We start from the raw sequence: 27363 nt of genomic DNA, 5'->3' as shown, positions 1-27363 counted from the left end.
ATGGCTTCTGCACCCGTTCTCAAGACGACGGCCACCGTGTTCCTGCTGGTCCTGGCCCTAGGGCACCTGATGGCCGCCGCCGATGCGTCTCCGCACCACCAGGACGCTCGACGGCTGCTCGCGGAGCACAACAATCTCTCCACGAAACCGGGCCTCCCGGTAGACACAAGGGTCGTCGTCCGACCACAAGAGCAGTCTGGAACCACCGCCGTCCTGACGGATGCCGATGGCGAACCCGTGTGCCCCTGCTGGCCCACGTGCTACTAGCCAGCCAGCGGCCAAAGGATGTTGATGCTCGACCGAAACCATCATGTGCTCAGTGCTAGAATAATCATGCCATGGCTGAGACCCAGGCATGAGCGAGTGTGTGCGTGTCAGAGTCAGTTCGTGTCACATCGTTATTGTCGCAGGATGTGTGTGTGCAGGACCGTTGCGCATTGGCTACCACGTTGATTGGGTCGAGTCGGGATTGGTTGGGATAGGGTCGCCGATCCACGTCGGAGACACCGGTGTCCTTGCTTCTCTTTATTTTTCTGCAGTGTTGGTGCTCTATTACCTACATCCAACTTTAAATAAAAATAATATTTAAGTTGTGGCTATGATATTTATTTCAAGCAATACCGAGTTGTCACTTCGGAATTATAAATATTTATGTTTGCACTGCATTCAGCTTTGGGGGATCCCACTGCTTCAAAATATAGCTATCACTTCAGAATTATAGGTATGTATCATAAGTTAATAACTAAGCAATCAATGAGCTAAGAAGAGGGGTTCAGCTCCTCTACAGTTGAACTATTACTACACGGGTGTTGTAGACATCCACATTAGCCGTCAATTCCAATCTAACCGCTCTAATTTCCCCACTTAATTCTTTTAAAAAATAAAAACAAACACCCAATTTGTCCGGTGAAAAATCTCCTACTGCTGCTATTGGAAATATGCCCTAGAGGCAATAATAAAATGATTATTATTATATTTTCTTGTTCATGATAATTGTCTCTTATTCATGCTATAATTGTATTATCCGGAAATCGTAATACACGTGTGAATACTTAGACCACAACATGTTCCTAGTAAGCCTCTAGTTGACTAGCTCGTTGATCAACTGATAGTCATGGTTTCCTGACTATGGACATTGGATGTCATTGATAACGGGATCACATCATTAGGAGAATGATATGATGGACAAGACCCAATCCTAAGCATAGCACAAAGATCGTGTAGTTCGTTTGCTAGAGCTTTCCAATGTCAAGTATCTTTCCTTAGACCATGAGATCGTGTAACTCCCGGATACCGTAGGAGTGCTTCGGGTGTACCAAACGTCACAACGTAACTGGGTGACTATAAAGGTGCATTACAGGTATCTCCAAAAGTATCTGTTGGGTTGACACGGATCGAGACTGGGATTTGTCACTCCGTATGACGGAGAGGTATCACTGGGCCCACTCGGTAGTGCATCATCATAATGAGCTCAAAGTGACCAAGTGTCTGGTCACGGGATCATGCATTACGGTACGAGTAAAGTGACTTGCCGGTAACGAGATTGAACGAGGTATTGGGATACCGACGGTCGAATCTCGGGCAAGTAACATACCGATTGACAAAAGGAATTGTATATGGGGTTGCTTAAATCCTCGACATCGTGGTTCATCCGATGAGATCATCGAGGAGCATGTGGGAGCCAACATGGGTATCCAGATCCCGCTGTTGGTTATTGACCGGAGAGTCATCTCGGTCATGTCTACGTGTCTCCCGAACCCGTAGGGTCTACACACTTAAGGTTCGGTGACGCTAGGGTTGTATGAATACGAGTATGCAGCAAACCGAAAGTTGTTCGGAGTCCCGGATGAGATCCCGGACGTCACGAGGAGTTCCGGAATGGTCCGGAGGTAAAGAATCATATATAAGAAGTGCTCTTCCGGCCATCAGGAGAGTTTCGGGGGTCACCGGTATTGTACCGGGACCACCGAAAGGGTCCCGGGGGTCCACCGGGTGGGCCACCTATCCCGGAGGGCCCCGCGGGCTGAAGTGGGGAGGTAACCTGCCCCTAGTGGGCCGGTGCGCCCCCCTTGGGCCCCCTGCGCCTAGGGTTGGAAACCCTAGGGTGGGTGGGCGCACCACTTGCCTTGGGGGGCACTCCACCCCCTGGCCGCCGCCCCCTTGGGAGATCTGATCTCCAGGGCCGACGCCCCCCTAGGGGCCTATATAAAGGAGGGGGGAGGGAGGGCAGCCGCACCTGAAGTCTTGGCGCCTCCCTCTACCCTACTACACCTCCTCTTCCTCCCGTAGTTGCTTGGCGAAGCCCTGCCGGAGCCCTGCTGCATCCACCACCACGCCGTCGTGCTGCTGGATCTTCATCAACCTCTCCTTTCCCCTTGTTGGATCAAGAAGGAGGAGACGTCATCCGCTCCGTACGTGTGTTGAACGCGGAGGTGATGTCCGTTCGGCACTTGGTCATCGGTGATTTGGATCACGACGAGTACGACTACCTCAACCCCATTCTTTTGAACGCTTCCGCTCGCGATCTACAAAGGTATGTAGATGCACTACTATCACTCGTTGCTAGATGAACTCATAGATGGATCTTGGTGAAACCGTAGGGAATTTTTTATTTTCTGCAACGTTCCCCAACAGTGGCATCATGAGCTAGGTCTATGCATAGTTCTTTATTGCACGAGTAGAACACAAATCTGTTGTGGGCGTAGATCTTGTCAACTTGCTTGCCACTACTAGTCTTATTTTGCTTCAGCGGTATTGTGGTATGAAGCGGCCCGGCCTGATCTTACACGTACGCTTACGTGAGACAGGTTCCACCGACTGACATGCACCAGTTGCATAAGGTGGCTAGCGGGTGTCTGTCTCTCCCACTTTAGTTGGAGCGGATTCGATGAAAAGGGTCCTTATGAAGGGTAAATAGAAGTTGACAAAAATCACGTTGTGGTTATTCGTAGGTAAGAAAACGTTCGTGCTAGAACCCAATTGCAGCCACGTAAAAGATGCAACAACAATTAGAGGACGTCTAACATGTTTTTGCAACAATTGCTATGTGATGTGATATGGCCAAAAGTTGTGATGAATGATGAATGATATATTGTGATGTATGAGATCATGTTCATGTAATAGGAATCACGACTTGCATGTCGATGAGTATGACAACCGGCAGGAGCCATAGGAGTTGTCTTAATTATTGTATGACCTGCGTGTCAATGATTTAACGCCATGTAATTACTTTACTTTATTGCTAAACCGTTAGCCATAGTAGTAGAAGTAATAGTTGGCGAGCAACTTCATGGAGACACGATGATGGAGATCATGATGATGGAGATCATGGTGTCATGCCGGTGACGAAGATGATCATGGAGCCCCGAAGATGAAGATCAAAGGAGCTATAAAATATTGGCCATATCATGTCACTACTATATAATTGCATGTGATGTTTATTATGTTTATGCATCTTGTTTACTTAGAATGACGGTAGTAAATAAGATGATACCTTATAATAATTTCAAGAAAGTGTTCCCCCTAACTGTGCGCCGTTGCTAAAGTTCGTCGTTTCGAAGCACCACATGATGATCGGGTGTGATAGATCCTTACGTTCACATACAATGGGTGTAAGACAGTTTTACACATGCAAAAACACTTAGGGTTAACTTGACGAGCCTAGCATGTACAGACAAAGCCTCGGAACACAGAGACCGAAAGGTCGAACATGAGTCGTATGGAAGATACGATCAACATGGAGATGTTCACCGACGATGACTAGTCCGTCTCACGTGATGATCGGACACGGCCTAGTCGACTCGGATCATGTAACACTTAGATGACTAGAGGGATATCAAATCTGAGTGGGACTTCATTAAATAATTTGATTAGATGAACTTAATTATCATGAACTTAGTCTAAAATCTTTGCAAAATATGTCTTGTAGATCAAATGGCCAACGCTCATGTCAACATGAACTTCAACGCGTTCCTAGAGAAAACCAAGCTGAAAGATGATGGCAACAACTATTCGGACTGGGTCCGGAACCTGAGGATCATCCTCATAGCTGCCAAGAAAGCATATGTCCTAGAAGGACCGCTAGGTGAAGCACCCATCCCAGAGAACCAAGACGTTATGAACGCTTGGCAGTCACGTGATGATGATTACTCCCTCGTTCAGTGCGGCATGCTTTACAGCTTAGAACCGGGGCTCCAAAAGCGTTTTGAGCGACACGGAGCATATGAGATGTTCGAGGAGCTGAAAATGGTTTTCCAAGCTCATGCCCGGGTCGAGAGATATGAAGTCTCCGACAAGTTCTATAGTTGTAAGATGGAGGAAAACAGTTCTGTCAGTGAGCACATACTCAAAATGTCTGGGTTGCACAACCGCCTGTCCCAGCTGGACATTAACATCCTGGATGAGGCGGTCATTGACAGAATCCTTCAGTCGCTCCCACCGAGCTACAAGAGCTTTGTGATGAACTACAATATGCAGGGGATGGTGAAAACTATTCCTGAAGTATTTTCAATGCTGAAGTCAGCAGAGGTAGAAATCAAGAAAGAACATCAAGTGTTGATGGTCAATAAAACCACCAAGTTCAAGAAGGGCAAGGGTAAGAATAACTTCAAGAAGGACGGAAAAGATGTTGCTGCGCCCGGTAAGACAGTTGCCGGGAAGAAGTCAAATAATGGACCCAAGCCTGAGACTGAGTGCTTTTATTGCAAAGGGAAGGGTCACTAGAAGCGAAACTGCCCCAAATACTTAGCGGACAAGAAGGCCGGCAACACTAAAGGTATATGTGATATACATGTAATTGATGTGTACCTTACCAGTACTCGTAGTAACTCCTGGGTATTTGATACCAGTGCCGTTGCTCATATTTGTAACTCACAGCAGGAGCTGCGGAATAAGCGGAGACTAGCGAAGGACGAGGTGACGATGCGCGTCGGGAATGGTTCCAAGGTCGATGTGATCGCCGTCGGCACGCTACCTCTACATTTACCTACGGGATTAGTTTTAAACCTCAATAATTGTTATTTAGTGCCAAGTTTGAGCATGAACATTGTATCTGTATCTCGTTTAATGCGAGATGGCTACTCATTTAAATCTGAGAATAATGGTTGTTCTATTTATATGAGAGATATGTTTTATGGTCATGCCCCGATGGTCAATGGTTTATTCTTAATGAATCTCGAACGTAATGTTACACATATTCATAGTGTGAATACCAAAAGATGTCAAATTGATAACGATAGTCCCACATACTTGTGGCACTGCCGTCTTGGTCACATTGGTGTCAAGCGCATGAAGAAGCTCCACGCTGATAGACTTTTAGAGTCTCTTGATTATGAATCATTTGACACATGCGAACCATGCCTCATGGGCAAAATGACCAAGACTCCGTTCTCCGGAACAATGGAGCGAGCAACCAACTTGTTGGAAATCATGATGTGTGTGGTCCAATGAGCGTTGAGGCTCACGGAGGATATCGTTATGTTCTCACTCTCACCGATGACTTAAGTAGATATGGGTATGTCTACTTGATGAAACACAAGTCTGAAACCTTTGAAAAGTTTAAGGAATTTCAGAATGAAGTAGAGAATCAACGTGACCGAAAGATAAAATTCTTACGATCAGATTGTGGAGGAGAATATTTAAGTCACGAATTTGGTACACACTTAAGAAAATGTGGAATCATTTCACAACTAACGCCGCCTGGAACACCTCACCGTAACGGTGTGTCCGAACGTCGTAATCGCACTCTATTGGATATGGTGCGATCTATGATGTCTCTTACCGATTTACCGCTATCATTTTGGGGATACGCTCTAGAGACAGCTACATTCACTTTAAATAGGGCACCGTCTAAATCCGTTGAGACGACACCGTATGAATTATGGTTTGGGAAGAAACCTAAGCTGTCGTTTCTAAAAGTTTGCGGATGCGATGCTTATGTCAAGAAACTTCAACCTAAAAAGCTCGAACCCAAGTCGGGAAAATGCGTCTTCATAGGATACCCTAAAGAAACCATTGGGTATACCTTCTACCTTAGATCCGAAGGCAAGATCTTTGTTGCCAAGAACGGATCCTTTCTGGAAAAAGAGTTTATCTCGAAAGGAGTAAGTGGGAGGAAAGTAGAACTCGATGAAGTACTACCTCTTGAACCGAAAAGTAGTGCAGCTCAGGAAAATATTCTTGTGGTGCCTACACCGACTGGAGAGGAAATTAATGATGATGATCAAGGTACTTCGGATCAAGTTACTACTGAACTTCGTAGGTACACAAGGACACGTTCCACACCAGAGTGGTATGGCAACCCTGTCCTGGAAATCATGTTGTTAGACAACGGTGAACCTTCGAACTATGAAGAAGCGATGGCGGGCCCAGATTCCAACAAATGGCTTGAAGCCATGCAATCCGAGATAGAATCCATGTATGAAAACAAAGTATGGGCTTTGACAGACTTGCCCGATGATCGGTGAGCGATAGAAAACAAATGGATCTTTAAGAAGAAGACGGACGCGGATGGTAATGTTACCATCTATAAAGCTCGACTTGTCGCTAAGGGTTATCGGCAAGTCCAAGGGATTGAATATGATGAGACTTTCTCTCCCGTAGCGAAGCTGAAGTCCGTCCGAATCATGTTAGCAATTGCCGCATACTATGATTATGAGATATGGGAGATGGACATCAAAACGGCATTCCTTAACAGCTATCTTAAGGAAGAACTGTATATGATGCAGCTGGAAGGTTTTGTCGATCCTAAAAATGCTAAAAAGGTATGCAAGCTCCAGCGATCCATTTATGGGCTGGTGCAAGCATCTCGGAGTTGGAACATTCACTTTGATGATATGATCAAAGCGTTTGGGTTTATGCAGAGTTATGGAGAAGCCTGTGTTTACAAGAAACTGAGTGGGAGCTCTGTAGCATTTCTCATATTATATGTAGATGACATACTTCTGATGGGAAATGATATAGAACTTTTGGACAACATTAAGGCCTACTTGAATAAGTGTTTTTCAATGAAGGATCTTGGAGAAGCTGCTTACATATTAGGCATCAAGATCTATAGGGATAGATCGAGACGCCTCATAGGTCTTTCACAAAGCACATACCTTGATAAGATTTTGAAGAAGTTCAAAATGGATCAGTCCAAGAAAGGGTTCTTGCCTGTATTGCAAGGTGTGAAATTGAGCTCGGATCAATGCCCAACCACGGCAAAAGATAAAGAAGAGATGAGTGTCATCCCCTATGCCTCAGCCATAGGATCTATTATGTATGCCATGCTGTATACCAGACCTGATGTAAACCTTGCCGTAAGTTTGGTAGGAAGGTACCAAAGTAATCCCAGCAAGGAACACTGGACAGCAGTCAAGAATATCCTGAAGTACCTGAAAAGGACAAAGGACATGTTTCTCGTTTATGGAGGTGACGAAGAGCTCGTCGTAAAGGGTTACGTCGACTCTAGCTTCGACACAGATCTGGATGACTCTAAGTCACAAACCGGATACGTGTATATGTTGAATGGAGGAGCAGTAAGCTGGTGCAGCTACAAACAGAGCATCGTGGCGGGATCTACATGTGAAGCGGAGTACATGGCAGCCTCGGAGGCAGCGCATGAAGCAATTTGGGTGAAGGAGTTCATCACCGACCTAGGAGTCATACCCAATGCGTCGGGGTCGATCAAACTCTTCTGTGACAACACTGGAGCTATTGCACTTGCCAAGGAGCCCAGGTTTCACAAGAAGACCAGGCACACCAAGCGTCACTTCAACTCCATTCGTGAAAATGTTCAAGATGGAGACACAGAAATTTGCAAAGTGGATACGGATCTGAATGTCGTAGATCCGTTGACTAAACCTCTTCCGCGAGCAAAACATGGTCAACACCAGAACTCTATGGGTGTTCGATTCATCACAATGTAACTAGATTATTGACTCTAGTGCAAGTGGGAGACTGTTGGAAATATGCCCTAGAGGCAATAATAAAATGATTATTATTTTATTTCCTTGTTCATGATAATTGTCTCTTATTCATGCTATAATTGTATTATCCGGAAATCGTAATACACGTGTGAATACTTAGACCACAACATGTCCCTAGTAAGCCTCTAGTTGACTAGCTCGTTGATCAACTAATAGTCATGGTTTCCTGACTATGGACATTGGATGTCATTGATAACGGGATCACATCATTAGGAGAATGATGTGATGGACAAGACCCAATCCTAAGCATAGCACAAAGATCGTGTAGTTCATTTGCTAGAGCTTTCCAATGTCAAGTATCTTTCCTTAGACCATGAGATCGTGTAACTCCCTTATACCGTAGGAGTGCTTTGGGTGTACCAAACGTCACAACGTAACTGGGTGACTATAAAGGTGCACTATAGGTATCTCCAAAAGTATCTGTTGGGTTGACACGGATCGAGACTGGGATTTGTCACTCCGTATGACGGAGAGGTATCACTGGGCCCACTCGGTAGTGCATCATCATAATGAGCTCAAAGTGACCAAGTGTCTGGTCACGGGATCATGCATTACGGTACGAGTAAAGTGACTTGCCGGTAACGAGATTGAACGAGGTATTGGGATACCGACGATCGAATCTCGGGCAAGTAACATACCGACTGACAAAGGGAATTGTATACGGGTTTGTTTAAATCCTCGACATCGTGGTTCATCCGATGAGATCATCGAGGAGCATGTGGGAGCCAACATGGGTATCCAGATCCTGCTGTTGGTTATTGACCGGAGAGTCGTCTCGGTCATGTCTACGTGTCTCCCGAACCGTAGGGTCCACACACTTAAGGTTCGGTGACGCTAGGGTTGTATGAATATGAGCATGAAGCAAACTGGAAGTTGTTCGGAGTCCCGGATGAGATCCCGGATGTCAAGAGGAGTTCCGGAATGGTCCGGAGGTAAAGAATTATATATAGGAAGTGTTGTTTCGGCCATCGGGAGAGTTTCCGGGGTCACCGGTATTGTACCGGGACCACCGGAAGGGTCCCGGGGGTCCACCGGGTGGGGCCACCTATCCCGGAGGGCCCCGTGGGCTGAAGTGGGGAGGGAACCAGCCCCTAGTGGGCTGGTGCGCCCCCCCCCTTGCCCCCCTGCGCCTAGGGTTGGAAACCCTAGGGTGGGGGGGCGCACCACTTGCCTTGGGGGGCACTCCACCCCCCCTGGCCGCCGCCCCCTTGGGAGATATGATCTCCAGGGCCGCCCCCCTGGGGGCCTATATAAAGGAGGGGGAGGGAGGGCAGCCGCACCTGAAGTCTTGGCGCCTCCCTCTCCCCTGCTACACCTCCTCCTCCTCCCGTAGTTGCTTAGTGAAGCCTTGCCGGAGCCCTGCTGCATCCACCACCACGCCGTCGTGCTGCTGGATCTTCATCAACCTCTCCTTTACCCTTGCTGGATCAAGAAGGCGGAGATGTCATCCGCTCCGTACGTGTGTTGAACGCGGAGGTGCTGTCCGTTCGGCACTTGGTCATCGGTGATTTCGATCACGACGATTACGACTACCTCAACCCCGTTCTCTTGAACACTTCCGCTCGCGATCTACAAAGGTATGTAGATGCACCACTATCACTCGTTGCTAGATGAACTCATAGATGGATCTTGGTGAAACCGTAGGAAAATTTTTATTTTCTGCAACGTTCCCCAACAACTGCTTGGCGCCAAACAGAACTCACGATGGCGCCAAACAGCGATCTCCATGCGTTCGTCCTCCCCCCCCCCCCACCGTCTATCCCAATCCTCCTTGATCGTCCTCCTTGTAACGAGAACTTGACCAAGGTATATGTTGATCTATGGGCAGAGATCCCCTTTTTCCCTATCACTGTCCTCCTCCCGCTGATCTGCAAGTTTAGGTGGCATAAAGACCTCTCTTCGCGTTGTCTCTGTACTGGTTGTCGTCCTCCCGCTGATCTGCAAGTGGTGTGGACGATCTCCCTTTTGAACTCACTTTTACCATCCTTCTTCTAGCAACAAAAAAGAAGTTGATCAATCTTAAGGTATGTGACATGTGGTCTGATTCTATTCATGTTCTCAAGGCAACAAGAGAATTCCTAGACTGATTTTGCTACATGATCACAGATTTTTAAAAAAGACAAGGTTCAGTGGAGAATATGATTTACGGCAATGAAGATTCAAACAGGTACCAATTGCAGAGGAGGCAAACCCCCCAAACAGAAATTCAGAAGTGATAAGGAAGGAAGGAGATCCAAAACTTTTGATATTAACCTTGCAAGCTTTTGATATTGAGAATGCAGATGATTCAAGAATTGTACCAAAAGCAGCCCATGAGTCGGCAAGTTGGCAAGTTGTTACGAAACACCTATTTTCTACTTTAATATTAAGAATACCGAGGCCGTTGTCCTTAGGTTGGCACGGAATGTTTCATTTCGCTAATTAGTATTTTTTTATGTGGCCTTCACCTTGCCGAAATAACTGAGATCTATAATAATCCATTTTTAGAACTCCCTTTGGGACCTGAAGAAAAGATAGTATAAACATTACAAACCTTGTTAAGATAGAATTGAGAAGAACCGGCCGACCTCCAACAGACATATGTTTTCCTTTCCAGCTATTTAATTTATTGAACTTCTACTCTATTATTTTTCATTCTCCATTACTAAGTTTCCTAACATGCATAGAGTTACGTAGCTAAACGATTATGTACCTAATTGAAACCCAAACAGTTGAGAGTGTTAATACTCCTTCACCTCCCCGAAGCAAAAAAACCCTCACTCTTACAAAAATTAATCTTAAGGTCCGCCACTTGCTCGAAAGCACATAAAAATAATTTCATATTAGTGGCCTTTGCCAAGTCATGTTCCATAAAAAGAACCGTGACATCAATGTATTACTCCCTCCATGCCAGATACTCCTGTTGGGAAACGTAACATGCAATTTTAAAAAAAATTCCTACGCTCACGCAAGATCTATCTAGGAGATGCATAGCAACAAGAGGGGGAGAGTGTGTCCACGTACCCTCGTAGACCGAAAGCGGAAGCCTTAACTTAACGTGGTTGATGTAGTCGAATGTCTTCTCGAATCAACCGATCAAGTACCGAACATACGGCACCTCCGAGTTTTGCGCACGTTCAGCTCGATGACGTCCCTCGAACTCTTGATCCAGTAGAGGCACAAAGGAGTCGATGAGTTCCATCAGCACGATGGCGTGACGATGGTGTTGGTGTAGTGATCCGCGCAGGGCTTCACCTAAGCACTACGACAATATGAATGGAGGAGTAAACGGTGGTGGGGGCACTGCACACGGCTAAACAATTGGTGTGTTTTGGGGTGCCCCCTGCCCCCATATATAAAGGATGAGGGGAGGAGGCCGGCCACAAGGGGTGCGCCAAGGAGGGGGGTCCTACTAGGACTCCACTCCTAATAGGATTCGCCCCCCCCCCCCTCTTTTTTCCTTCTACCGGAGGGGAAAGGGGGAAGGAGAGGGAGAGGGAGAAGGAAAGGGGGCCGCCACCCCCCTTCCCTAGTCCAATTAGGCCTCCTCCCTTGAGGGGGGCGCACCTGCCCCTTGTAGGCTGGTTAGCCTCCCTCCTATGTCCCATGTGGCCCATATCTTCCACCGGGGGGTTCTGGTAACCCCTCCAGTACTCCGGTATGTACCCGATACCACAACAAAAATTACACTTTTGTGATGATACGTGTTTGTCAAAGTAGGTCACGTTTTCTGTCATGCATGTACATCCATGACGATTTTATGACATAATCAAGATAGTCATACATGTGTTGTCGTAGAAGTGTTCCATGACATTACCAAAATTATCATCACGGAAGTGTCCACTTCCATGACGATAAATCGCTCATCACAGAAGTGCTTTCGTCAAGGGTGACCGACATGTTGCATCCACCGTAACGGAATACCGTTAAGCTATGGGGTCCGGTTTTGGATCTGATAACCCGTTAACAGCCCGGACCAATGGGGATTTTCTATGTGTAAAATCATCATTGGTTGGAGGAAACACGTGTCAACTCCATGTTGGCACAGGTGTCACTCATCCAATGGGCGAGATGCGCCTATGATATGTTGACACGTGTACTGGCCCAAAAGTGGCCCGTAAAGTTTAAATGGGCTGGCCCAACTAAAGGCCCACAAGATTTTGCGGACCATAATGGGCCGGCCCAGCTAAAGGCCCACAAGATTTTGCGGGCCATAATGGGTCGGCCCAGCTAAAGGCCCATGAGATTTTGCGGACCATAATGGGCCAGCCCAGCTAAAGGCTGACAAGACTTTGCGGACCATAATGGGACGGCCCAGCTAAAGGCCCACGAGATTTCACTGACCATAATGGGCCATCCCAGCTGAAGGCCCACAAGATTTTGAGGACACTAGTAGGCCGACCCATTAATAGGCTGCCATGTTCTGGGCCAAATGTCGGCCCATATTTGATTCGGTCCATTAACAGCCTGCCACGTTCTGGGCCTAATAAAGGCCCATACAGGATCTGGCCCGTTAAAAGCCTACCATGTTCTGGGCCAAATTACGGACCAGATTAGGTCCAACCCTTTAAGAGGCTTTGGGCTAAATTATGGCCCATATCACATTCGGCCCGTCAACTGGACGCTATGCTTTTGGGCCCACTTTCTAAAGGTTCATTTAGTAATTTGGCCTGATATTAGTTTCGGCCTGTTAAAGGCCCGTTTAACATTTCGGCCCTATATTTATCTCGGCCTGTTAAAAGTCCATCATACAGTTGGGCCTAACTATGGCCCGGTTTGCATCCGGCCTGCTCAGAGCCGATAATCTGATTGGGCCAAACAAGGACCGAGACAATTTTGGCCCATTAAAAGCCGGTGATTTGATTGGCACAATCATGGGTCGGGGTCTATTTCGGCCTGATGCCGGCCCGTGAGCTGTTCGGCACGTTTGAGGCCCAACCTACTTTTCAGCCTCCTAAAAGCCCATTGAGTGTTCTTGTGAAAATAGGGTCGGCGGTTTACTCAGCTCATTAAAGGCCCAAATCTACTAGTGGGCCAGTTTACATTTAGGACTGTTAACGGACCAAGATGACGGGGCCCATGATGCGGATCATACATAGTGATTTGCATGACGGCCCGATTATGTACCGTAATTTTACGGTTTGGCCGGTTTACTGCGAAGACATGATATATATACAGTAAAAAAATTGCAGCATCATGAATAAGAAAAAACCTAGACTATACAATAAGGAAATTACGGCATATTACATCCACTGGGCATCAAAGTTCGCCACTATGATAATAAAGCACAAGCAGAAAACAAATTACATACACTGGGCATCAAAGATCGCCACCAGTGGAAATAAACACGCCGACAAAATAATATACAAAACCGGCAGCACTTCAATAGAGTTCAAGAAGGTTAGCCCTGCTCGGGAGCTGCAGCGCAAGCAGCTGAGCAAGCTGATGAGACTGCGCTTGTTTGACACTTATATCCTCCTCACTCTGAAAGATAAACAAGCAGACAGATGACAGGTTTTGCACATATAAGTATCAGTGCTGACAATTCATCACATTTCTTACTGATGAATAAAGTGACACAGTTTAAAATAGCATTAACACAATATGGTATTGTTCAGGTCAAGACATGGCAGGAAATGACATTGTGAAGGAGTTGGCAGCTTCACGACACCACTGGATTACAGATCAAGAACTCATAAGTATCAATGGTTAGTGTGCTGTCACTTTATCCCATTTCAGATTGGCAAATAAAGAGACGGTTTAAACAATAGTAGAATGATATGACATTGTTCATAGTTAAGACATTGCAGAATATGACATTGTGCTGTAGTGGGTAGGTTCACCACACCATTGGATTGCGGATCAAGGATAGAAGCATACATGCAGTGCAAAAGAAGATCACTTGCTCTGTATAGTTTAATTTACATGGTATGAAGAAGGAACTTGATTGTACAACTAAAAACTTAAATTGAGAAGGACAAACTTTTGTTTATGAACTATATAATAAAATTTAAACATGCAATTTGATGCAAACACCAAAAATAAACAACTGTTGCAGTCATGCCTAACCAAATATACACAACAAAGTTTGAAGGCTTGAGAAGGAAAAACTTACATTATTGATGAAGACAGGCTCTATAAAGCCCTTGTCCATGCTGATGGGGGGGGGCAATTCAAGAAGTTTACCACAGAATCTTCTTCATAAGCATTGCCTTTATTCTATATTTTGTTAAGAGTAAATCTAGATGTGATAATATAAGAAAAAAATGGAGAATATTTAAGATAAGATGAAGAGTGATGCTACATAACCAAGTAGCTATAAATGTAAGTACAGTGATACAGGCAAAAGGTACAGCTAAGAGCAATGCAGAGCTAAACTTCTTCAGTACCATCGGTGTTATCCAACCTTATGGTAAGAGTAAATATAGATCTGATGTGTAGAAAATGGAGGGCAAAGGAAAATAAGCTGCAGAGTGATGGCACATGAACAAGTACCTGTCAATATAAGTACACTGATAAAGGGCAGGAGGTACTTACAAGAACAATGCAGAGCTAAAAAATTTCATTGACATTGGATATATTCTACACTAATGTAACCATTCATACATCAAATAATTTGGAGCGAGCAATTGATAAGCAAGATGTCATGCATACTACTATCACATAATGAACCAGGTATGTATGCAAGTACAGTGATACAGGACAACAAGTACTAACAAGAGCAAAGCAGCGGGCAGCATATTTGCGATATCCTGACGTTCTTTTCAAACCGGAATTCTTCTTCGAGCAGATTTCCTACAAAAAAGATCTGTAAAGCACATGCGGAAAAGTAGAAGTTCAAATTGTCATGCGATATCATAAACAGTACCTCATCCTGGGAACGAGACCAGTGCATAACAAGGTTTTTCCATTCAATGTCTTCTAAATTTAGCACAGGAGACTTCACGAGAAATTCTTTTATAGACTTGCCATCAAAGTGTGATTTCCTCAGGTAACACCGATACTGCTGCAATGCTTCCTTGAAAAGCGCAAGCAAGCTTTGCTCATCATGACTATCCAGATTGACCCTCGCCTACTTACAACAATGTAATGTAAATCATTGGTGTGCTCAATCAGCAGAAAACAGGAAAATAATCACCAGGAATAATAGCACTTACACGTAAGAGGGATAGGAAGATGTGAAAATGGTGTTTGTCTTCACTATAATCTTCCCATGATGGGAATATATGCACGTAGTCCTTAACAACATTGAAAGCATTGTCTTTTAAACCGTGAATAACTGGAATGGGGTTCCAATCTGCAGGAATTAGTCGTCTCTGCAGTTGGGATAGGTCTTCGGCCGGTGGACTTGCTGTACTTTTTGCTGGAGTGGGATTTTTCTGTGGTATGACTGGTGCTATGGCAACTGAAATCGGCATACCTTTTGCTGGAGTGCAGGTCCTGTGTGGTGGGGCTAGTGGTGTGGCCAGTGAAGTATGGGTACAGTCTGCTGGAATCGGTCCTACGTTTTGTGTCACTGGTTGTACAGTCAATATAAGTGGGGTGCTGTATGATTTCTCCGGCACCACCATGTTTTTCAAGGACTTTGCTGGTGCTCCTTCAGGTTCGGCAATCACCCTCTTATTTTTTGATGTCTAATGCACAAGAACAGCATTTGAGTGAAAAAACATGGTATGATGACAGATGGAATATGTATTGATAATGGATGGGCATGGCATCTTGACATATATGATGAGTAAACTAAGCAGATGGTGGTGCAACAAAGTAGAATAAATGCAAGACAACATTTGCAAGATACGCGCAATCAATAAAACCTTGCCAAATTAGAACATGCACCTTGATGGGTGAATAGGATAGGCCATCTGCCTTTGACTCCTCGAGGTTAGAATAGTCATTAGGATCATATTCTGAACAAGAATCAACAGGTGGCGAGCGTATGAGTTTTATTGCATCCAGAATGGCAATCAATGCCTTGGTGCCAATTTTGTAAGCCATTGCAGTTTTTAGCTTCAAGAGTGGACTGCTGCTAGTGCAGCACAAAGCAGCTACACAGATCATAGTGTAGATATATCGGGAAAACCGTAAGCATCAGATTAAAATCAGCAAAGTGGAACTTGCTGGAATATATGTGCTAGTATTTCCGGTACAGCTAGAAAGGCTTCGGATACCAGCTCTCTTCAACTGAAGGTGCGGTACTGTTAATATCAGTGTAACTCTCAAAGGCAACACAACTCCCCGCATTTCCTTGCTATTCTTATAGGATTCAAGTGGGCGGGCCACTACAAATCATATTCCTATGTTTACAAAATCTTATGAATCAAAGAGGCCCAAAGAGTTCAAAGTGTCCATCACAACCGACCGTATAGACCTCTAGACTGCAAATGTCCCTGCTCATCTTCACTACAAGGAACAAACTGTACTACTATCATACTCCCTCCATTCCAAAATATAAGTATTATTGTTTTTATGTCAATATTAAACTTTTGTTTTGAACCTTATGGATCTGAATATTCATGCCACAATAAAGAAAATTACATGGATAAGTATGTTAGGTAGAATTCCACATCAAAAATTCTGTTTTTATCATTTACCTACTCGAGGACGAGCAAAAATTAAGCTTGGGGATGCTTGATACGTCTCCAACGTATTTATAATTTTTTATTGTTCCATGCTATTATATTATCTGTTTTTCATGCTTAATATGCATTAATATGCTATTTTATATTATTTTTGGGACAAACCTATTAACCTAGAGCCCAGTGCCAGTTTTTGTTGTTTCCTTGTTTTTGAGTTTCGCGGAAAATGAATATCAAACGAAGTCCAAACAGAATAGAACTTTATGATGATTTTTCTTGGACCAGAAGACACACGTAGGACTTGGAGATCAAGTAAAAGGAGCCCCGAGGAGACGGCAAGGGTGCAGGGCGCGCCCCAGGGGGGGCACCCCTGCCTTGTGGGTCCCATGGAGCTCCTCTAACCCTATTCTTTGGCCTATAAATTCCCAAATGTTCCCAAACCACCAGAAGCGTCCATAAAAATACTTTTCTGTCGCCACAAGCCTCTGTTCCTGTGAGATCCCATCTTGGGGCCTTTTCCGGTGATATGCCGGAGGGAGGATTCGGTCACGTGGGGCATCTACATCAATCCTATTGCCCTTCCAATGAAGCGTGAGTAATTTAACTCAGTCCTACGGGTCCGTAGCTAGTAGCTAGATGGCTTCTTCTCTCTGTATGATTCTCAATACCATGTTCTCTCGATGTTATTGGAGATCTATCCGATGTAATATTCTTTTTCGATGTGTTTGTCGAGATCCGATGAATTATGGGTTTATGATCATATTATCTATGCATATTATTTGAATCTTCTCTGAATTCTTATATGCATGATTTGATATCTTTGTATTTCACTTCGAATTTTTGGTTTGGTTTGGCCAACTAGATTGGTATTTATTGCAATGGGAGGCGTGCTTAGTTTTGGGTTCAATCTTGCGGTGTCCTCACCCAGTGACAGTAGGGGTAGTGAGGCGTGTATTTGTGTTGTTGCCATCAAGGATAAAAAGATGAGGTTTTCATCATATTGCTTGAGTTTATCCCTCTACATCATGTCATCTTACTTAAGGCGTTACTCCATTCTTTATGAACTTAATATTCTAGATGCATGCTGGATAGCGGTCGATGTGTGGAGTAATCGTAGTAGATGCAGAATCATTTTGGTCTACTTGACACAGACATGATGCCTATATGCATAATCATTGCCTTGGATATCATCATAACTTTGCGCTTTTCTATCAATTGCTCGACAGTAATTTGTTCACCCACCGTATTATTTGCCTTCAAGAGAGAAGCCTCTAGTGAAACCTATGGCCCCCGGGTCTATTTTCCATTATATATTTTCAGATATATAGACCAAAAATACCTTTCTGCATTTTATTTACTTCTAATTTATTTTATGTTTTAGTAATCTTTTATATCTATCTCTATCAGATCTCACCATTGCAGTTGACTGTGAAGGGATTAACAACCCCTTTTACTGTGTTGGGTGCAAGTGTTTGATTGTTTGTGTAGGTGCATAGATTGGAGAATTGATTGTGCCTCCTACGGGGTTGATACCTTGGTTCTCTAAACTGAGGGAAATACTTATCTCTACTTTGTTGCATCACCCTTTCCTCTTCAAGGGAAAAACCAACGCAAGCTCATGAAGTAGCACCATCATCATCACCAACCTTCCTCCAACACCAATTTCATGATGCTCACCATCGTGTGTGAGTAATTTCATCATAGGCTTGCTGGACGGTGATGGGTTGGATGAGATTGATCTTGTAATCGAGTTAGTTTTGTTAGGGTTTGATCCCTAGTATCCACTATGTCCCGAGATTGATGTTGCTATGACTTTGCTATGCTTAATTCTTGTCACTAGGGCCCGAGTCCATGATTTCATATCTGAACCTATTATGTTTTCATGAATATATATGTTTTATTGATCTGATCTTGCAAATTGTAGACACCTATTACGAGTTATGATCTGCATACCCCAAGGTGACAATAATTGGGATTCTTTCCTGTGATTACAATAGTTTGAGGAGTTCATGTATTCACTAAGTGCTAATGCTTTGTTCCGGTTCTCTATTAAAAGGATGCCTTAATATCATTTAGTTTCCATTAGGACCCCGCTGCCACGGGAGGGTAGGACAAAAGATGTCATGCGAGGTCTTTTCCATAAGCATGCATGACTACATACGGAATACATGCCCACATTATATTGATGAATTGGAGCTAGTTCGGTGTCATCCTAGGTTATAACGGTTGCATGATGAATGCCATCCGACATAATTATCCATCAATGATCCGTTGCCTACAAGCTTTTCACATATTGATCTTTGCTACGTTACTTTGCCATTGCCACTGTTACAATTGCTACAAAATTGTTACCGTTACTTTTGCCACCATTACCGTTACTTCCATACTACTTTGTTACTAAAAACTTTGCTATAGATATTAAGACTTCCAGGTGTGTTTGAATTGACAACTCAGGTGCTAATACTTGGGAATATTCTTTGGCTCCCCTTGTGTTGAATCAATAAATTTGGGTTGAATACTCTACCCTCAAAAACTGTTGCGATCCCCTACACTTGTGGGTTATCAGAGAGTACATCCACTGCTCAAAATTAGGATTACTGTTGTTTCAGAGTAAAATGTTTCCATGTGGATCGAATCTTTTGACGAATTTGTCTAGTTCTTCATCAATGGTTATGATTTTTGGACATCAAAACCAATGGTCGGATGTATTGCTTTTTTTAGAATTTTTAGGATTTTAGTCCGATTAATATGGGGGCCTCAAAATTAGGAGTCTCCAATTAGTAAATACAAGATTCCCTCTAAATGTGACTCAACCATCGCATTGGTGACTCGGCGGCAATTGGATCGCCACCACCTCTAGTCTTCATTCTCAACCCTTCCACCCAGCCGCTGCTAGATCTCGATGCTCGAAAAACCCAAGCAACAACAATGATTGGCTTCAATTCTCGATTTTAGATAATGGAAATAAAAAGTATTCGGCCTTGACCCTGGCAGGCTACGACCTTCTTATTACGGATCACGACATGCCTTGGAGATCAAGTTTCTACCTTCATCATCTATGTTTTGGGCTATATGTCTCATGTCAAAGCCATTAAGCCAAGATCCAAACATATGATTGACATTTCTAGGAGGTTTTATGCCAAACTTGAAGTAAAGAAGTCTCCAAATGAATCTAGCATAGCAACAGTCAAATAAGAAGTGATGAATAGATTCTAAGTTACTACATAAACTACATTTTAAATTCCGTTCCAAGTTTCATTTAGTTAGATTATCTTTAGTCAACACAACTCTCTTGATTAAATACCACATAAAGATCTTGATTTTTAACAACATTTTTAGTTTCCATAGTGTCTTGTTGTTCACCACATGTCCAACATCAATCACAACTTTGTACATGGAGTTTTTTTGGGCGTGAAAACTTTGGATCTATTCATCTTCAATCATGGCAGTACAACAAACATCAGAAATAATAAAAACTACATCCAGATCCGGAGACCACCTAGTGACGACTACAAAAACTGAAGCGAGCCGAAGGCCCGCCATCATCGCCCATCCCTCGTCGGATCCGGACCAAACTTGTTGTAGTAGACAGTCGAGAAGTCATTATGCTAAGGCCCCATAGGAATAGTGTAGCAGAACAACAATTGTCGCCGGTGAAGAGTAGCGTAGATTAGAAGGATCCAAACTGAAAACACACAAACGTAATTGGACTACAACCAGATCCGAGCAAATCCATCACAGATCCGCCGGAGACACATCTCCGCACTCCCACTGACAATGCTAGACACACTACCAGGACGGGGGCTAGGCGGGGAGAACCTTATTCCATCTTTAGGGAGCAGGACACAAACCCTATCAAAACTCAAAGGAACATCTAAAAACAGAGCCTTCCCGCCGGCAAGGGCTGAGATCCACCATGCCTCCATGGCCCTAAGGCCACCGGAGACGAGGCAGACCGACGACGACACCGACGAGAGCCAGAGAAACTCTAAGCTTTGCACATGGCGTTAACTGAGAAGACACCTGATTGTGTCTACAAAATTATTTAATTGCACATGAACAATGCTTGTTGGAAGGTTCCAATGCTCAAAAATGAATCTATAACTCTCATTAAACCAGTTCAAAACTGAGAGTCACCTGGTTTCTTCTCCATTTGGGTTGTAGTCTTGTTTTTAATGTATTTCCTCCTAAGTAAACTATACCACATTCCTTTGTGATTTACTAGTTTAATAGCCTTTTACTTATGAGGCACCTATTATGTACTTCAATATTCAGAATACCAAGGTCGCCTATGTCCTTAGGTTGGCATAGAATGTTCAATTTGGCTAACTAGTATTTTTTTCGTGTGGCCTTCACCTTGCCAAAATAATGGAGATCTATAATAATCCATTTTTTCTAGGACTCTCTTTGGGAGCTCAAACAAAGATAGTACAAACATTACTAAACTTGTTAAGACAGAGTTGAGAAGAACCAGCCGACCTCTTTTTTGCTCATCTAAAAAATTGTTAAGACAGAGTTGGAGGTGAAAACGATACTCCCTTCTTTCCTGTTTAGAGGGCTCATCTAAAAAAAATTCAGATTTCCATTATATTAGGCTCACTTCGTGTCCAATTGAGTTAAAGTGCTTTGAGTCTCACGTCATATTTAATTCTTAGAGATTAGAGAGAGGGAATTAGTGGTCATGCATGCATCAAATTCTACATACACCATGCAAGTCCAATAAGATAGAGAGAGTGATGTTTTTATTGCTTCGGGAGTCGAACATATGGAAAATACTCGTATTTCATTGCATACTTTTGTATCCACAAAACTCATGGCATCCATCAAAATCTATCTTAGTCGACGAGATTTCAGATCTAATTCCTCTAAACCGGAAGGGGGAGTATATAAGGACCCCTCCTGGATTCCCAAAACAAAATTAGTAGAGAGAGCAAAAGAGCTGGCAGCCTCTAATAAAAGCTCCACTACACATCAACACAAAGTGGATTATTAGGTGCTCTTCCGTGTGCCACTGGTGCAGGTCAATTGAAAAATGCGGTTGATAAACGAGCAACGATAAATATAAGTATTTTATAGACTCCATAAATATAACCCGGCAAGGAGCTTTCTTATAAGCAATTGAAAATTTGGGATTTGATTCCATAGCCTCGGGACATTATCCACATGTAGTCCATCCACCCTTTGAGAATGCTGAAGGGCCATCGGTGGTCCAACTTTCGAAGGACGAGGTGCTTTAAAATAGCTTGCTTAGCTTCAGTGTTATTGAATTTGATGTCAATTGAGTTCTACTCCCTCCCTCTTAAAATAAGTGTCTCAAGCTTAGTACAACTTTTACTAAAGTTAGTACAAAATTGAGACACTTATTTTAGGACGGAGGGAGTATTATTCATCCTAGAAGGAAAGTTGTGATACAGTGAAACAAATAGCTGGTTCTTTTGTTTCAATATTGGTTTGTCGAAACCACCTTTCAGACTCTGATTTTCATTTCAGGTCAAGGATCAAACTTATTTCCTCTCACATCTCTCTCAGCCCCAGCTTAGGAGGCTTCTTTTTCCACTGGGGTGTATAACAAAGGTGACATATTTTATCAGATCAGGATAGTTATGTTTTTCCAGGACTGCCGGTGTATTTTTTGTAAATTGAGCTCATCTTTTACAAGATGAAGTTCGCAGTCTGGCTGTTCAGATGGACCTTCCTAACCAAGCTAGAAAGGATTCCCAGGGGATATGTTTTCTTGGAAAGGTGATTGCTTTAACATAGTTGTTAATAATGCACATGTTTTGTGCAAAATATAGTTCTGTCCTTTCTCCTAGTTTTTTCTTATTTTAAGCTTAAAAAGTCTCTCTTTCTAGGTCAAATTTAGAGAATTTGTTCAAAGACATATAGGAGAAATGGAGGGTATGCTTCTTGAGGCAGAAACTGGAGATTACCTAGGGACACACCGTGGGTTTTGGTTCTATACGATTGGTCAGCGACAAGGTTTGCGACTTTCTGGAGGACTTTGGTACGCACTGTTGATAATACACTAAAATCAGCTAATTAAAATGTATATTGCCTGAAGTATTATGCAATTCAAGAAAGATCTGCCCTCATGTAGCACATATCTCTTTATCCATAGATTCATCAAATGACTTGTTCCTTACGCAGGTATGTTGTGGAGAAAGATGTGCAAAATAATGTGGTTTTTGTATCAAGGAATTACTATTCATTGGATAAGAGGAGGCGGACATTTCGTGTTGGATCACTAAACTGGTTTAGTGATTCTGGGCCATCAGACAATGAACGCCTTAAATGCAAGGTACCATAGTTACACAATTAGGTCTTGTGGCAGTATAGCATATTTGAATTGAAGTTCTTACCATCTGCAAGGGTTAAATGGTGTTTGTTACTCCCTCTGTAAATTAATATAAGAGCATTTAGATCACTAGTTAGTAATCTGAACGCTCTTATATTAGTTTACAGAGGGAGTACAAAATATATGTATATGTCGTCCTCGTAAGGAAAAAAAAATCTATAACCACCACCCCAATCAAACACACAACCCCCAAAGCAATCATCAGCAGTCCATTTTTCCCCCTGTCAAAACATGTGCATGGTACCATCTGTATGCTTGGACTCGTTTAGGTGCTAGGTTAGGAGAGAGTGGTTCATAAATCCTATTGATCCTCGATTACAGTTAAGCAGTTCTGAAACCTATCAGTTCTACCTTGACCTACGGTCGTTAATTTTTAATTTGGGTTTATAGGAAAATACGGCGGCAGCTTCCAACTCACTGTTGCCTGATCCATCTTCGTTTTAACTTTTATACACAATCTGTTTAGTATTCAGATCAACCGTGGATCTGCTTTTATCATGTGCTGCACTTTATTCTGTCGGTTAGAGCATCTCTAGCAGACCTTCTATAATGCCGACTCGCAAAACGCGTTTACAGTTCACGAAAAAACGGCTTTGAGGGCTGACGCGGGCGGCGGTAGAGTCAGACCCCACAAAATGGACCGTAAAAAAAGATATTCGCAAAAGATGCTCTTTTACGGGTCGGTATATGGGGTCTGCTCGGGCGCCGCCACGTCGACCCGCAAACTGAAAACCCCTAATAAAGCGAATTTGGAAACAATTCCGACAAATGAGTTTAAATTCAAACAATAAAACATAGTTCGCGCGCAAATAAAATCATAGTTTTATAGGACAAACGCAAAAGGGCTTCATGCAAAAGCGACGACCACGTACGTCATCATCTTGGTCGCTTTTCATTCGTCGTCATGATCTTCACTCCGCACCACCTCCATCGAGCTCATCGACGCCCCCGAATCCATCGCTGGCACTTGTTCCAACTCCGGCAACCAAATCATCGGTGGGCGCACTAAATGCATCGGCGACATTGGTTCCAAATCCTGATGAGAAAACATCGCCGGCACTATAACACGCACCAGCCGAAGCAAGCATCCTCCTCTTCAAGATGTCTCTCCTTGCCATATCATGCCATTCTTTGGTGATGTCGTCCATTTCATTGCGGTTCAATGTCATGATCCTATTCTCTTCGGCAAGAAGCTTGGACAAGGCTTTGTTCTTAGCGGCACGTGCTCTTCTCCCCTCAATGGCCGCCTTGCGCAACCCCTCGTCCTTGAGCAATTGCCACTTATCTTGATTCTCTCATGCCTTCTTCTCGGCCAACTCTTTCTTTGTCTTTGATGTCTTTGCTAACATCAACTCATTTGATTGCACCATGACATCTATCTTGTCCCGCAAGCTCGATGATTCGTGTTCCCTCTTGATCTTCTCCTTTGTCTTCTTGTCACTATCGGGCTTGTTCAAGTTTCTTGGGTCATCTTCATCTTCATCTTCATCCATGTTCGTAAGTGAACCTCTCTTCGGTGGGAATTCTTTGTCAATCAACTTTCACTTGTCGCACTCTTTGAGCATATCCCAATAGTGCTCTAGTTTAATAAATTTGCCTTCGGAAGCTTCCATGTCTTTGTATCTTTGTTGGATAATTTTATCCTACACAATTAAAACAAAGTCAAATAATGCCATCACTTCATATGATACAAATGATGTGCACAACTTGGGACGTGAAAACGAACTCACATAGTCGGATTCCACGGTTTCACTTGGAGGTGCATTGCAAACTTGTTCCAAGCAAGAAGCCCAACGGCTACAAATCGGCTTGATCAGGTCCCAACGACCTTGGAGTGAGCGAAAGGTCTGAAATGTCCTATTGGGATGCTTCGCCATCATGCGGGAGTATTGATCTTTGATTCTTTGCCAATACCTCTTGGAGGTTTGAGATGTACTCGTGCAAGCATCAAGAGACACCGCACTCCAAGCCTTGATCGAGATTTGATCTTCCAAGATCGTGTAGTTCTTTGATCTGACGCTTTTTTTGCTTGCGCTCGCTCATAAGCCCCCTCATCTACCTCCTCCACTTCATCTTCACCATCGTGCGCCACCCTCCATTTCATTGTAATTGAAATCAGCGAATGGGGCTTGATCGATGTCCAACAAGTTCACGAACTCAGTAGTGGCATTGTTCGACCACCGCTACATTGAGTGACATCAAGTTACGAGCTACAACAATGGCGAAAGGCGAAGCAAGAACAAGGGGTCGAATATGCATACTTTCCGGTCATTTCATCAAACACCTCGCCTGCGATGGAAGCAGCGCCGTTGAACGGCATTGTCGGGGAACATCTTGTCGGGGCAGAGGGAGTGACGAAGGCGCCGGCCTTTTCATAGGAACCTTCTTGCGCTTCATGCCCGAAACCTTGCTCACCTTCTTCGCCGACGGCCGGGCAGATCGCGCAGCGGCCGCGGCACCCGGCGCGCGTGCCTTTCCGGCGGGGCCAGCCGGATTGCCGCCATGCACGACAACGTTGCCCTGCCGCTTGCGGGCAGGCCCGATGGTGCCTTGGGCGACGGCCGGGGCGACATGACCGGTGACGAGATCCGCAGGAGGGGATTGCGCGTGCGCGACCTCCACGGCGACGGGGGACGGCTGGGAGGCTTCCATGGCAGCAAAGAATGACCGCGGAAGATGGAACGGAGCGGGCGGTGGCGGGGCCGCGTGGAAATTTCCCTCGCACCAAATCTTGCTGCGGATAGGGGGCGAGCTCGGGTTGGCCTCCCACCCCGTGAATCTAAAGGTTGAGGGCGAACTTTTGCCGCGCCCTGCAAAAAGTTTTACGGATCGAACACGTTTGCGGGATCTGCTTGGGCAGAATTTTCCGCGCCGACCCATAGTTTGACGGTTATTTTACGGGTCGCGGTGTTATACAGGGTCTGCTAGAGATGCTCTAAGTTGATATCCATGCTACTGTCAATACCAGGTACGGCATAGTCCCGATTTCCATGATTGCACCGTGGCAAAAGAGCAAACCGAAGAGAAGGGAGACGTTTTGGAGGTTCGTCTGTCCAAAGACGACCAGGGTTTAGCAGCTGGCCAGTTTGCAACGTTCTACCGTGACAATGCGTGCCTGGGGTCAGACATAATCCTGGATTCCTATGACGAAATGAGCTTCCCTGTGTCTGCAAAGGCGCTGGAAACTGCTAGGATGGAGGATAAGTCCAAGCTGGGGAAGCCCATATAAGGATCATGAACTTGGAGCATCTGGCGAACCCAGAGCCGGAGCCGGCCAAGGTTTTTGACAGACATCACCAGCTTCTTGTAGCCTTCTCTTGACTACTTACGTCTGTGATCATGTGAAGATATACACTGGCAGTTTGAAAGTTGGCACACCCTGCAAATGCAAGAATCGGGGAAGTTCCAGAAACCATCATCGTTATGCTGCTCCAGTCTGTTGGTGCAAACCCTAAACCCTAGCTCGCCCTAGCTCCTTTCTACCTCTCGCTTTCTCTCTCTCTGTGTGACACGAACCGAGGAGGAAGAAGCAAGAAGGAAGAAGAAGACGCGGTGTACAGGAGATTTTCAGGCGCACGAACGCCACAGCCGCACGAACGGCCACTCCACTCAAGCACGAACTCGAGCACCCCACCTCACCATTACAACGATCACCACGCGGGCTTTATACCCGGAGCCAGCGACTGGGCACGCACCCACGCTCCCTCCCCCCTCGCGCCCGCGATCCGCCCGCCTCGCTCGTGCCCACGACGCGCTCCGACGCGCACGGCTCACGGCGGGCTTCCAATAGATCACGCACGAGCACCCCGCACGTCTCGCCAACGGCTGTCCCCTACAGACACGCACACGGTGTACGAGTCCACGGACATGCCCGTGCACTCTACACACACGCACACACTCGACCCGCTATGGACCCGACGTGTCCGACTCGTCCAGTGCGTGCCCATACACGCGCTGGTCGTGTCCGACACGGTGCCGCGGCTTATTAGCCCAATACAGTCAGGAGCCCCATCCAGGTGGTTCTTGAAAAGGTGGCATCCATTGGCGACTTTGCGTTTGGGAGAAGAAATGCTTTGCCACCGGATAAAAGTGGTGGTGGAGCATCAATCAACGCATGATTGCCCATGCAAGAGCTGACCTGGTCTGACATAGTTGCCATGTCTAAGCAGGAAAGGCAAGCGGGCGAATGGATAGGCATGTTGTTCCCTCTTGAGCCAAAATGTCTAGAGTAGTATTAAGTGTTCGTAGTCAGCGGTACCACTTCTAACTGATACCCTGTGAAGTTATGATACGGCAACACTAATTTTTATTAATCAATCAACAGGTTCTAGACTAAACCAGGATGGTTAATCACAAAATCATTCTCCTTTTTGCATGGCAGCATTCTGGAATCTAAACTGGCTGCGTGCTAGATTGTACTAGAATGAAGGCATGTGTGGGCAGCTGTGAGAGAGATTAACAAATTGTAAGCATGTAGCACATGGAG

The 27363-nt window shown here is 44.7% G+C and overlaps 1 pseudogene; it reads left to right on the top strand.

The window, feature by feature from the left end:
* On the top strand, positions 1-26995 carry LOC123090227 (tRNA-specific 2-thiouridylase MnmA-like; annotated as a pseudogene).
* The last annotated feature ends 368 nt before the right edge of the window (positions 26996-27363 follow it).

The sequence above is a fragment of the Triticum aestivum genome, chromosome 4B (assembly GCF_018294505.1).
Source record: "Triticum aestivum cultivar Chinese Spring chromosome 4B, IWGSC CS RefSeq v2.1, whole genome shotgun sequence".
In the NCBI taxonomy this organism is placed as follows: Eukaryota; Viridiplantae; Streptophyta; class Magnoliopsida; order Poales; family Poaceae; genus Triticum; species Triticum aestivum.
This window is presented reverse-complemented; position numbering and strand designations above follow the sequence as displayed.